Here is a 12544-nt window from a genome sequence, read left to right on the forward strand (position 1 = left end):
AGAAGCCAGATGCTGCAGACCACAGGTTGTGGGACTGCATTTACATGAAATGTCCCGAAAAGGAAAACTAGTAAAGGCAGTAAGTGGGAGAGTGGCTGCCTGGGGCTGGCAGGAGGAACAGGGAGGGACAGCAAATGGCACAGGTGCTCTTCTTGGGGTGGAGTGTTCTAAAACTGGACCATAGTGATAGCTCCACAATTCTATAAATTCACTAAAAATCACCGAAGTGTACACTTAAAACGGGTGATTTTGAAGGTATAAAAATAAAGCCACTAAAAAAGCAACCTCTTAAATTTAACGTAAATATGATCTCAACAACAATACCCCACTGGGATCTATGTGCCCACACATAATTTTTCAACTACATGAGCTGATTCTAAAGTTCATGAAATTTTTAAAAACAACAACAATAACCAGAAAATTTCTGAAAGAATAAAAGAACTAACACTACTAGGTACTAAAACAGATTATGATCCTGTAGTAATTAAAACAATTTCATACCAACAAATATATGTATGAAAATGTATATAAAATGTATCAATGGAACAGAAGTGAAAAATACACATAATACATTCAGGAATTTAACGTATAAGGAAAGAATTCCTTTCAGATCAGTGGAGGGAAGTACTCTCTAGTTACTGGTATTAGAACGACTTGGTAGCATCTGGGAAAAACACTGTTAGACCCCTCTACCTTTTTCTTTCATCCAAATGAATTACGGATGAGTCAGAGATTTAAACATAAAAAAAATCAAACTGTAAAAGTACTAGAAGAAAACCCAAAGAAACTTTTAACCATCTCTTGGTAGGAAAGTCCTTTCTAAGCAGGACTCAAACCCCAGAAATCCAGAATATATATATTTTATGATCTAATAAAAAGTTTTAAAAGGCTGCAAGCCAGCCTCAGTGGATTACTACCACTCCCATCCTAAACAACTATGAAACTAAGCAGAATACATAAAATAATCATTTGTAGGAATTGGAGAGCGCAGCACAGAGCTGCAGATCTTGAGAGAAGAGAAGTACTTGAGATAAAGTCCATGTTCACCAGGGCTTTCTTTGGAAAGGAGAAAAAGAATTGACACTGAGCAGGGATGTAGAGCCCAAACAGAGAGCAGTGGTCTTATTAACTGGAAGTAACAGAGATCAGAGTTCAAAGATGCTAGAGCACCTAAGGCTTGCAAGGCAAGCACAGGAGAGGAAGGAGCCACACAGAGGGAGCCCCAGAAATCTGCACAGAGGTTCACCTCAGATCCTTGGCCAGATCCTAAGCTGTGTATGTGCAGAACGAGACTCTGAGGTCTTGTGGAAAACAGCTTGGATGTGTGTGTGTGGAGGGGGGGGGTAAGTAAACTGAACAGAAATATTAGAGGTCATACAATTCCAACCCTAGGAGGAAAGATTCTGATTAATCATCCGAGGCTTTCAGTTGACACCCCCAAAAAAGCCAGGCCTTAAGAGTGTGGCACATACCCTAGGAGTAGGGGTCGTACACTAGAACTTGGGAGGAGGAGAAGGTGGGATTTCAAATAGACCCACTCTACCAAAGCTGAAACCAAGCCTTGGTATGTTCCAGGTGATCAGTCAGTCAATTTAACTGTCTGCAAGAACAAGACTCAACATTCTTGGGGCACCTGGGTGGCTCAGTTGCTTAAGCGTCTGCCTTCAGCTCAAGTCATGATCCCAGGGTCCTGGGATTGAACCCCGCGTCTGGCTCCCTGCTCAGCAAGGAGCCTGCTTCTCCCTCTCCTCCCCACTCATGCTTTCTCGCAAATAAATAAAATCTTTAAAAAAAAAAAAAAAGCAACATTCTTTAGAGGAAGATAATATAATCCAGAATCTTTACAACATGTCACCCACAATGTTCAACATACAATCCAAATTTACTAGCTGTGTGAAACAGGAAAACTCAGTTAATAAAAGCAGATCTACACATGACCCAGATGCTGGAATAGGCAAAGACCTGAAAATATGTTACAGAATTTGGAGGTAAAATGGGGACGATGGATGAAGAGATGGAAATTTAAGAGAAAAATGGAAACTCTAGGAAAGAACCAAACAGAAGTTTTAGAATGGAAAAAATACAAATATCTGAAATGAAAAATCTATCAGAGGAATTTAACCACAGACTGCACACAGCCCAAGAGAGGACTCGGTGAATTTGAAGATAGGTCGATGGTAGTTATCCAGACTGAAGCACAGAAAGAAACAAGAATTAAAAATGAAATGGAAAGAGGGGAAAAGAGTAAGAAACAAAGAACACACATCTGAGATTTGCAGGACAACATCGAGTTGTCTGATGTATGTGTAATTGGAGTCCCACAAGGAGAGAGAGAGAGAGAGAGAGAATAGGCCAGAAGAATATCTTAAGGGATAATAGCCAGTAATTAATCAAAATTGATGAAAGATACCAACCCACAGATCCAAGAAGCTCCACAAACCCCAAAAAGGATTAAGACAAAGACAACCACACCTAGGCACATCATAAACTAATGGAAACCAAACAAATGGAGAAAAATCTTAAAAGCAGCTTGAGGATGAAAGAGACATTCCATTTGTGGGAACAACAATAAGAATGACCGCTGAATTCATTAGAAACAGCGGAAGCCAGGGTTGGCCACAGGCAAAACATTTGCAGGAATGCGCAGGGCTGTGGGCCAAAGGCAAAGAAAACAAGAAGCAAATATCACATTTTGGGTTACCCTTCTATGTTCACATGGAGTAAGGTCTGCTGGCAGGGATGGATTTGCTTTTGAAGTTCATCAATTTGGTCAGTTTTCTCTGATAAAAGTAACAAAAGATGTATCACCCATGAGCACAGGTGGTTTTGGAACATGATTTGGGGAGTGGCAATTTTAATGCATTGTTGTCTGGTCTTCTGTATTTTGCTTTGTGCCCTGTGACAGACGATGAGGTCAGGCGTCCATAAGCAGGGACCTCCTGTTCTAGAGAAAAGACATTGCCTGCCCCGGAGCCCTGCCCCCTCCAGTTGCCCCCACCTTTTCGCTACCGCATGTCACACCCAGCCAGCCTCTCAGCCTAGACTAGGGCAAGCCCTGCTCATTTCACTAGTCTCAGCGGGCTGACAGCCCAGAAAAGATGGTGGGGTGAACAAATCCATCTGTGCGCCCAGACCAGCTGCCCACCCTGCACTCGCTCTCCCGACCAGGGCTGGCTTCATGGGTAAGCACACTGCAGAGTCAGGGCCCTGCACTCAGAAGTACCCCCACGCTTGCCCGAATGCCCTGCTGTCACCATCTTGAGTCTTAATAGTGTTTGGTCCAGGGGCCCTGTGTTTCCATTTTACACGGGGCCCCACAAGTTATGTACCTTGTTCTGCTTCAGAGCCACTAAACCCTAGGTTCTCAGGTGCCTGAAATAGGTCAGAGTTTCCATAAAGCAAGGGGCTGGCCAGCGACAGAGCCCCTCCAAACAGGGCACCCTATCTCTGGCTCTAGAGTAACCATCCTGCAGCTACTTCCTAAAGGAGCCTTGAACAGCTTGACTGTTTTAAGGATTAGCAGCCCACTTGCACAAGAGTGGGTCCGTTTCACAGAACTGTGAAATTATTAGGAACAAGAGGGGCCAGCGCTAAAGGGCTGGGACCCCTTATACATATGCATTCTGTGCGAAAAACTCCTGGGAGGCACAGGACCCAGTCTGGCCTTCTGGGGCCCCTGGAAGTGGCCTGCCCTGAGCAGGACAAGTCTCCACAACCCTTTTTTTTCAACGTTGGAACAGCTCCCAGGGTTGAACAAAGGTGGTGTTTGCACGATAGCTGGCCCAGCTCAGCAGCAGACCAGCTGTGTCTCAGTGGCCCTGGTGGATCAAACCCACAGCTCAGGCCAGTCACCTCGGGCTCTAGCCGGCCAGCCTAGCTGGGACCAGCCATTCCCAGCTGTGTTCCCGGATCTGAAAGGCCCTTCTCTTCCTGAGAAGCCTCTTTTGGGGTTTCAGGAAGGAAGTGGAGACAGAGAGAGGAAACCACAAACCCTTATAACTCTAATAACAGTATCACCTTTGGTCGGCACCGCCGTCGGACAGACGCTGTGGTCACAGGGAGAGGGTGTTCCACAGGTTGCATTTCACCCCGAAACCCCACCCAACGGCTCTGAGAGGCCCACGGATGGAGACCAGCCAACGAAGCTGGGTCATGGATGCCCTGGGTCCCTCTGGCCTGGGGGCCTGAGGTCACATGTTTGCCTCTGCACCTCCTGGACCAGAGGAGCCCGCAGTGTTGGCCATGGCCAAGTTTCATTCTGCTGAAGGACACTGGTGAGGCTAGGGCCCAGCCAGCTCATCTGTCCCTGGGAACAGAGAACCCCAACTAGGAAGGGAAAGTAGGACTGTCAGCTTCTACGTCTCTGAAGATAGCCTTATAGAAAGATGGAAGGACCCAACACTGTGCTTCTTAATCAAAGGGTGAGGGGTTCCTTGGCTCCAAGAGGACTTAAATGTCGCCTGTTTCCTTTTCCTGCCCGGACCCCAAACTCGGCCTCCAGAGCGTTTCGTTTTGAAGGCTAAATTTAAAGCCAGGATGAATCCCTCCTCTCTATCCCTGACACCTAGCCCTGTGCCCTAGCCGAAGAAGGCTGGTGCCGGGCAGGGTCCTTGCTCCCCGAGACCAAGCAGGCAGTACCTGGAAGACCCTCAGACATAGGCATGAGCTCTTTGCCCCTTTTGTAACTGCGGTGACCACCCTGAGAGCCAATTACACCCCCTTAAGCCTTCTGGGAACACTTAAGTCCTGGGCACTGCAGAAAGGATTAAGTCAACTGAGAAGAGGCATGTTTTTCCAATTAGTTATAAACCACCCATGTTGGAACTTGCGCAAAACTGGCCACTGGCTTTCATATTACCCAAGAGTCCTTGCTTGATCTTTCCCCATTAATAAGTTCACAGGGCTTTCAAGCAAATTTGGTTCTAAAGGCCCATGACCATGGAATCAACAGGATGCTCACAGAGAAATGCCTCCACCAGAAGGCTAAAGCCCAAAGTCTCATCTTCCATGAGCCAAGCAGCGAGGGAACAGATGGAAATTCGCTTAGACCTACCAAACATTTCCTACCTTGGGCTCATTAACACACGCCAATGTGTGCAATCATGTTTATGCTGGAATTGGATATGCATTTTACTACATGCATACATTTTTTTTTTTTTTTAAACAGATTTTTTCCCACTGACATTTCTCTCCCATGCCAAGTCTGGTCCAGCCTGCCAAACTGGGGAGATCAAGAGCCTGAGCCAGTGAGCTCATTCTGAAAGAGCCTTGTCACAAGCCAGAAAAGCAAAGAATGTGGGGAAAGCAGAGAAAACGCCATTCTCACGCTACGAAGACAAGGCAGACTTGCAACGGGCAGGGAGCTCTAGCAGCAGGGGAGGGAAGACGAATGGGTCAGAGGAGTTTAGCAAGGTCATGCTTCTTCCCATTTTGCCGATGAGGAAACAGGCTCATGGAGACCACGCGTCCCAGGTGCCACACACATTGAGTTGTGGGGGAGCTGGGATTTGAAGCCATGTTGTCCAGCTTAGAACCCACTTTATCCCTTACGTGGTTGTATCTGGCAGGTGGTCCTTGCAGTGGCCAGAATTCTAGGATGCCTTCCCAAGATCCCCACCCCTCGTGCAGACACATGGTTCCCAGTTATTCAATCCAACCCTTATCGAGGTGTTGCTGTGAAGGCGATATGCGGAGGTCATTAGAGTCCCAAACCAGCTGACCTTGAGACAGATGGACCTGACCTTATCATATGTATGCTTTCAACTGGAGCCCAGAGGGCAGAGGGGGAAATCGGGGATTGGGAGCTCAAGAGGAGTTGACACTGTTTCTGGCTTGAAAATGAAGGGGGACATGTGGCAAGAAATGGGGGTGGTCTCTAGGAGTGAAGAGCAGCCCCCAACTTGCAGCCAGTGAGGGAATGGGGGCCGCAGTCCTGCAACCACAAGGAACTGGATTCTGCCAACAGCCTGAAGGAGCTTGAAAGCAGACCCTCCCCAGAGCCTCCTGCAGATAGCCCACCCAGCCTAACACCTTGATTTCTGCCTAGCGAGGCTTTGAGCAGAAAACCCAACCGTGCTGTGTCAGATGACCTACTGAGCTGGTGGCAATCTGTTAGGTGGTATGATGGTCCCTCACCAAGGGTCTCAAAGCACGTGTCCCAGCTGTCACACCGAGCAGAGACTTGGAGTTCTCCTGTGCCCTCACTGGGGCCCCCAGAGGCCCGACACTGCCCTACTGGGCTCGCAGCACATCCTCCGGAACACTGGTCCTTCTCTACAGGAACCAGTCAGCATACGAAGAGGACCAGCCTTGGAATTAGAAGACATTTCCAGGGCCTCACCTGTCCTGTCTTCTCACTGCTGACCTCAGGGCGAGCCACGGGACCCACACCTGTGCTGCCCAGTACCACCCGCAGCCACGGGCCACAAGAGGCGGTTTACATTCAAATTCATTAAAATTAAGAATTCAGCGGCACCTGGGTGGCTTAGTTGGTGAAGCGCCTGCCTTTGGCTCAGGTCATGATCCCAGGGTCCTGGGATTGAGCCCTGCGTCCGGCTCCCTGCTCAGCAGTGAGTCTGTTTCTCCCTCTCCTTCTGCCCCTCTGCCTGCTTATGCTTGCTCGCTCTCCCTCTCTCTCTCTCTCTCTCTCTCTCAAATAAAGTCTTTAAAAAAAAAAATTAAGAATTCAGTTAGATAAGAATGCCAGACAAAATGCAGGACACCCAGTTCAATTTGAATGTCAGAAAACAACGGGTAATTTTTTAGTATAACTAAATCCCAAATATTGCATGGAACATAAAGAATATTAGTTTGTCTGAAATTCAGATTTAACTGGGCAGCCTGTGTTTTTTTTTTTTTTTTAATTAATAAAAGTCACTGGGGTGGGCAAACACCAGTTTTAGATCTATAGAATTGTGACAAAAGTAGAGCGTTCCCAACTACCTCACACCCAGATCTGCCTATTGGTAACATCTTTAGTATGGCACATTTGTTGCAAATAGACTGATCTTATTAATTAAAGTGCACACTCTTTTTGGACTTCCTCTCCTCCTGTGCCCTTTCTCCAGGCAGAATCCCACATTACACTGAGCTGTCCGGTCTCCTTAGGCTCTACCTAATCTAAAAAGCCACCTTTGGCTATCGTCCCAGCTCCCCCTGGCTTTTTTTTTTTTTAAAGATTTTTTATTTTTTTTGAGAGAGAGACAATGAGAGACAGAGAGCACAAGAGGGAAGAGGGTCAGAGGGAGAAGCAGACTCCCCGCTGAGCAGGGAGCCCGATATGGGACTCGATCCCGGGACTCCAGGATCATGACCTGAGCCGAAGGCAGTCGCTTAACCAACTGAGCCACCCAGGCGCCCTCCCCCTGGCTTTGACAATTTCTCAAGCGTTCCCCGTTTTTGATGATCTTGACAGTTTTGAGGAGTACTCGGCAGGGATTTTTGTCGCAGGTCCGTCAACTAGGAATAGTCTCAGGTTTTTCTCATGGTGGAGGGTAAGGCTTGGCGTGGGGAGGGGGACAAGGTCACAGAGGGTAGGGGTCATTCTCACCACACCCTACCAAGGGCAAACCACACTCTCAACGGGACTTATCATGGCTGAGGTTCACCTCGGTCACCTGGCTGAGGTGTGGGGGTCGTTTCTCCACTGGAAAGCGACCCTCTACACCGTTCCACACGGTCCTCTTTGGAAGGAAGTCACCACGCACGACCCACACTTAAGGAATGGGAGGCGTCCTTTATTTCTATTTGCTAAATTTGGCAACCTTACCAGGGGCCTAGATGCACATCAAGTGCTCGATAGCTCAATGAGGCTAGGGGCTGCTATACTGGACTGCATGGCTCTATTCTAGGTCAAGGAAAAGCAAACGGGCTACCCAAACCCAGGTCATTCACAGACCACCGGTACTATTGTTCACTTAATATATTTCCTTCAAACGGACTCACTTTTTAAAAAGGAGACCTGAGAGGCGCCTGGGTGGCTCGGTTGGTGAAGCATCTGCCTTCAGCTCAGGTCATGATGCCAGGGTCCTGGGATTGAGCCCCGCATCGGGCTCCCTGCTCAGCGGGGAGTCTGCTTCTCCCTCTCCCTCTGCCCCTCCCCCTCCCTCTTGCTTTCTTTCTCTTAAATCAATCTTAAAAAAAAAAAAAAAGCCTTGGTATCACTACCTTACGACACCCTAGCTGCAGCCCAGCACCGAGGATGGTCCAGGACGCCCAGGAGCGGCGGGTAGGTGGTCTAGCCCGGTTCCTCCGTGGGGGCTTTTCCCATCCTCTGTTCCTCCTCCTCAGGGAAGCTGGAGGGATGAGTGGCCTGGCCCTGGTCCCAAGAGTTCCTGAGTTCTTCATTTGCCCTTCCTTCGGACTCCAGGAGCCCCATCTGAGAAGATAAAAGGCTCAGGGGGTCGACCAGCCCTCGGGCAGCTCGGGCAGCTCGGGCAGCTCGGGCAGCTCGGGCAGCTCGGGCTCCTCCCCCTCCCCCTCCCCCCCACCGGTGCTCCTGGCCAGAAAGCCGTAGATCTGTAGCTGCTACACCTGGCTGGTTGTAAGACTCACCCGAGGAGCTTCCTAAGTGCTTACATCTTCCTGAGCCCCGCCCACACGAATTCTAAATAAAGATGTGGGGAGAGAGGACGCTGAAAGCAGCCCAGGTGGGGCTGAGAATCAGCCACGCGCCCTAGTCCTGAGGCTTCTGGGCGTCCTCACGGGCTTGGCGGTGCTCTGGGGAAGTCTCCGCTCCCAAAGGCAACTCAGCTGTGCACTGGAAGACCCCAGGGCGGGGCGGGGCCCCGGCTGACTTTACAAAACAAGCCCTGCCTATGTGATGGAAACTGATGGGTCTGCTTTCCCTCCAGGCCCAGTCAGGTGCCAACAGACCCTTCTGAGAAGCTCCCTTCCTTTCCCTATTTGCCCAGGGGGAAGGGAAGTCCAGTGGTTAGGTATTTCCACGTGTTGGGGCCTCATTGTTTCTTCTCCTTAATCCTTCTTGCCTGGATCTCTGGTCCCTTGGATCAGGGACAGAACCAGACGGCATCCCCTCTGGGTTGTCACCAACTGCATTTTGGGGGATGAGCTCGGTTTCTTGGGTTCCACAGGTCACCAATGGAGGAGTAGCGCTCAGGATGGGTTACACCCAAAGCCTGCGAATGTTACCTTTGCAGACTGCAGATGTGATTAGATTAATGGCCTTGAGATGGGGGAGGTTATCCTGGTGAGCCCAATTTGATCACAGAAGTTTCTGGAGCTGTAAGCCGGGGAGAGGAGGCGGAGTGCGAGGTCAGAGATTTGAAGCATGTGTAGACACCGTGCTCCACAGGGAGCCACCAGGTGTCTTTTGTTCACTCTGTGTGTCCCCAGAGCCTGGAACCCAGCAGGTTCTCAGTAAGTGCTTTGTGATAGAAAGACCAATGAGGTGACCATCTTTTGAGCACCTGCTAAGACAGCCACGTGGGCAAGCGACTTCACCTCTCTGACCCCAAGTCACCCCTTCTGTACCAATGACAGAAATAAGGTTCAGAGAAGTGAAGCCCACTCACCCAAGGGCACCCAGTTAACAGGCAGTAGGGCAGGGGTTCAAAAGCAGGACCACTGGAACCCATCCAACACTGTCTCCCATCCCCCACCCCCAAGACGGCTTGGCCACGATGGGCAAAACTCCCAGGGTGGACAGCTGTGAAGCTTCTCAGTTTGTTCCTTTGCGTACTGCGGCTTTCCATTCCCGTCCCTGGCGGTCATCCCGTTTCTGTCGGCGCAGGGCAGTGGTGTCTGAGGCCCGCCAACAGGGGGAGCTAGCACCTAAGTGGAAACACCAGGAGCTTCCAGAGTGGGTCGGAGGACTTAATCAGAGAAGAGCCAGCTCAGAATGAAGGCCAGGGCCACCTCCCCGACAACGTGGGACATCAGCTGGCCTGACACTTCTCTCTGCCACAGGCTGCTGGCTAGATGCTCTTGGGCAAAGAACTGCAGCCCTTTACGGGGGGGTGGGGGGGTGGCGGGGGTTTGGGAGATGAACGTCCCAGAGACATTGACACAATAAAATGAAGTAACATAGGGGAAATCTAGCACAGTCCCTGGCATGTAATTCCTGGTTGAATTTGCATTTTTTTTTAAATTGAGAGATGTTTACTGATTCCCGTAGGACTGTAATTTCAGATTCTGCCCAAAGTGCATAAATTTGCCCTGCAAGGTCGGGGGGTCGGGGGGTGGGGGGTGGTGCTCTGCTGTCTCTTTTCTTTTCCTCCAGCCTTTTTTTTTTTTTTTTAATGTTATGTTAGTCACCACACAGTAAGTACTCCTCCAGCCTTTTTTAAATCAAGTTGTCCCTGTTTGTACTTCAGAACGCTCTGCTCTCTCCAACATTCCAGCAAGCACCCTCAGGCTGGTTATACATTACCCAGGGTGCTCAATTCAAAGGGTGCTTTTCGTTAGGCATGGCCTGTAAGGGCTCCTCTTGTTTGAAAACTGTTGTGTGCCAAGTGTAAACTCAAGAGCATTGTTCCCTGTGGATTCCCTCTGTCTTCCGACCTAAAATGCAGCCATTCACCCAACCTTTACTGACAGCCCACGTAGGTCTTGCAAGGCCCTGCTTGGGGCAGAGATAGATAAGACCTGATCACATCACGGGAAAGCCTCCTCCGATGGGTAGAGATACTAACAGATGATTTCAGAACAATGTATGTGCCTATCTATAGAGATCCCCACTGAGAAGGGGCATCTACTCCGGTTCCCACGAACCTACTAAGGTAGCATCCTGTGAGGGAAGAACTAGCTCCACGGCTCCCAGAGACTGACCTCTAAGTCCAAGGTTAGCGGGGAAAGGGCAGGACCAGGCCTGGAGCCCCGGTGTGACTCAGGCACTCTCTCGCTTAGCCTAGGCAGGCAGGGGCTCACTGGAGACATCCTCTTGCACGCTCCAAAATGCCTGCTACAATGTAGGTCATTGTGGCTGAAAGTGCTTTTTTTTTTTCCTCCTTATCCTTGCAAACAGGCAGCTGTTCGGTGGTGAGTCTGGACTGTGGCCTGGGCTTTAGTGACACCAGCCCTAGCCCATTTGGTGGCCTGACAACTCTCAGGGCCACACAGTCATGCCTGAGACCCTGGGGACCTGAACATCACCCCACAGTATGTCCATCCGAGCTTGTTCCCTCCTCTGGCATTAAACCATACCGGGATGGGCCAGGACACAGAACCCTCGACTGTTTCACAGGGTCACTGCTTCCCTTTCCTGCTTCTCCTGATGCATCAGAATTTTGCGGTAAAACTTCGGCTTTACAAGAAGACTCAGCAGGAATGACAAGGGAACTCAGTGATCCAAAACCAGCTAAATGAAGGTGTGTGTGTGTGTGTGTGTGTGTGTGTGTGTGTGTGTGTGTGTTTTCTTCTTCTAATGTAAAGCAGTTCCAAGAAAAGTGAAGTCACGGCCTAGGGTGCTTATTTTCAGTTCTTAGAAAAGAGACCATTTCAAAAGGGAAGCTGGGCGGCAGGAGCACACACAGCCCGCCCTCATCTGCTGGGGAAGTGGTGGTGGGGGGGGGCTTGCTGATAAACCAACTGTGATTTGGCTCCAGAAAACTAAAACCCCCAACCGAGATGCGTTTTCGTTTAGTGATGTCAAGGAGGAAATGCTATGAATCGGTGAGATCTATAAATATTAGGGGGAACCACAAGGGCTGGGGCCACCATGCTGAGGCGACACACTTCCAGCACGGAGCCCCTGGGAGCCATAGGCAGGGCGCGGGGACTGTCGGAAAAACCCCGGGCACCCTCTGGTCCCCACCTCCCACACTCCTGACAGAGGTCACTGCCCAGGCCACCCTATGAGCTCAATCAGCATTTCTCAACCAGGCACTATTTACCAAAGTTAGGTGAGGACAAACGGCATGGGAGACAGGGAAAGGTTCTCGGCAGCCTGGGGTCCGTTTTCTAGCAGGAAAGCGGGTTTCGGGGAAGGGGGAGAAGGCTCAAGAGAGCAGACTTCTGGGTAGGCCCCAGATCGAGGACTCCTATTGGGAGCCCTGTAACAATGGTGAAATCATGTTTTCGGCTGAGGATCCTGTAACAGAGATCCCATGGACTATGTCAGCATTAAATGTGCATGTAATCAAAGCAACTGGGCCACGGTCCCGGCCAAGAGGAGCCCTAAGGAGACATGATGACTAAATAGAACAGGGTATCCTGGACGGGATCCTGGAACAGAAAAAGGACGTTAGAAAAAAAAAAAAATGAAGGAAGTCTGAATGAAGTACAGACTTTAGTTAATAATAACATCTCCGTGGCGCTTCATTAATCCTAACAAATATGCCATGCTAACGTACGATGTTAATCATAAAGGAGGCTGGTTGCAGTGTATGGGGAACTCTATGTACTGTCTCTACAGGTTTTCTGTAGATCTAAAATTATTATTATTTTTTTTTAAAGATTTTATTTATTTATTTGAGAGAGAGAATGAGAGAGAGAGAGCACGAGAGGGAAGAGGGTCAGAGGGAGAAGCAGACTCCCTGCTGAGCAGGGAGCCCGATGCGGGACTCGATCCCGGGACTCCAGGATC

Source organism: Callorhinus ursinus, unplaced genomic scaffold (genome assembly GCF_003265705.2).
Source record: "Callorhinus ursinus isolate GAN/ISIS: 27379988/994484 unplaced genomic scaffold, GSC_fseal_2.0 scaffold13, whole genome shotgun sequence".
Taxonomy (NCBI): Eukaryota; Metazoa; Chordata; class Mammalia; order Carnivora; family Otariidae; genus Callorhinus; species Callorhinus ursinus.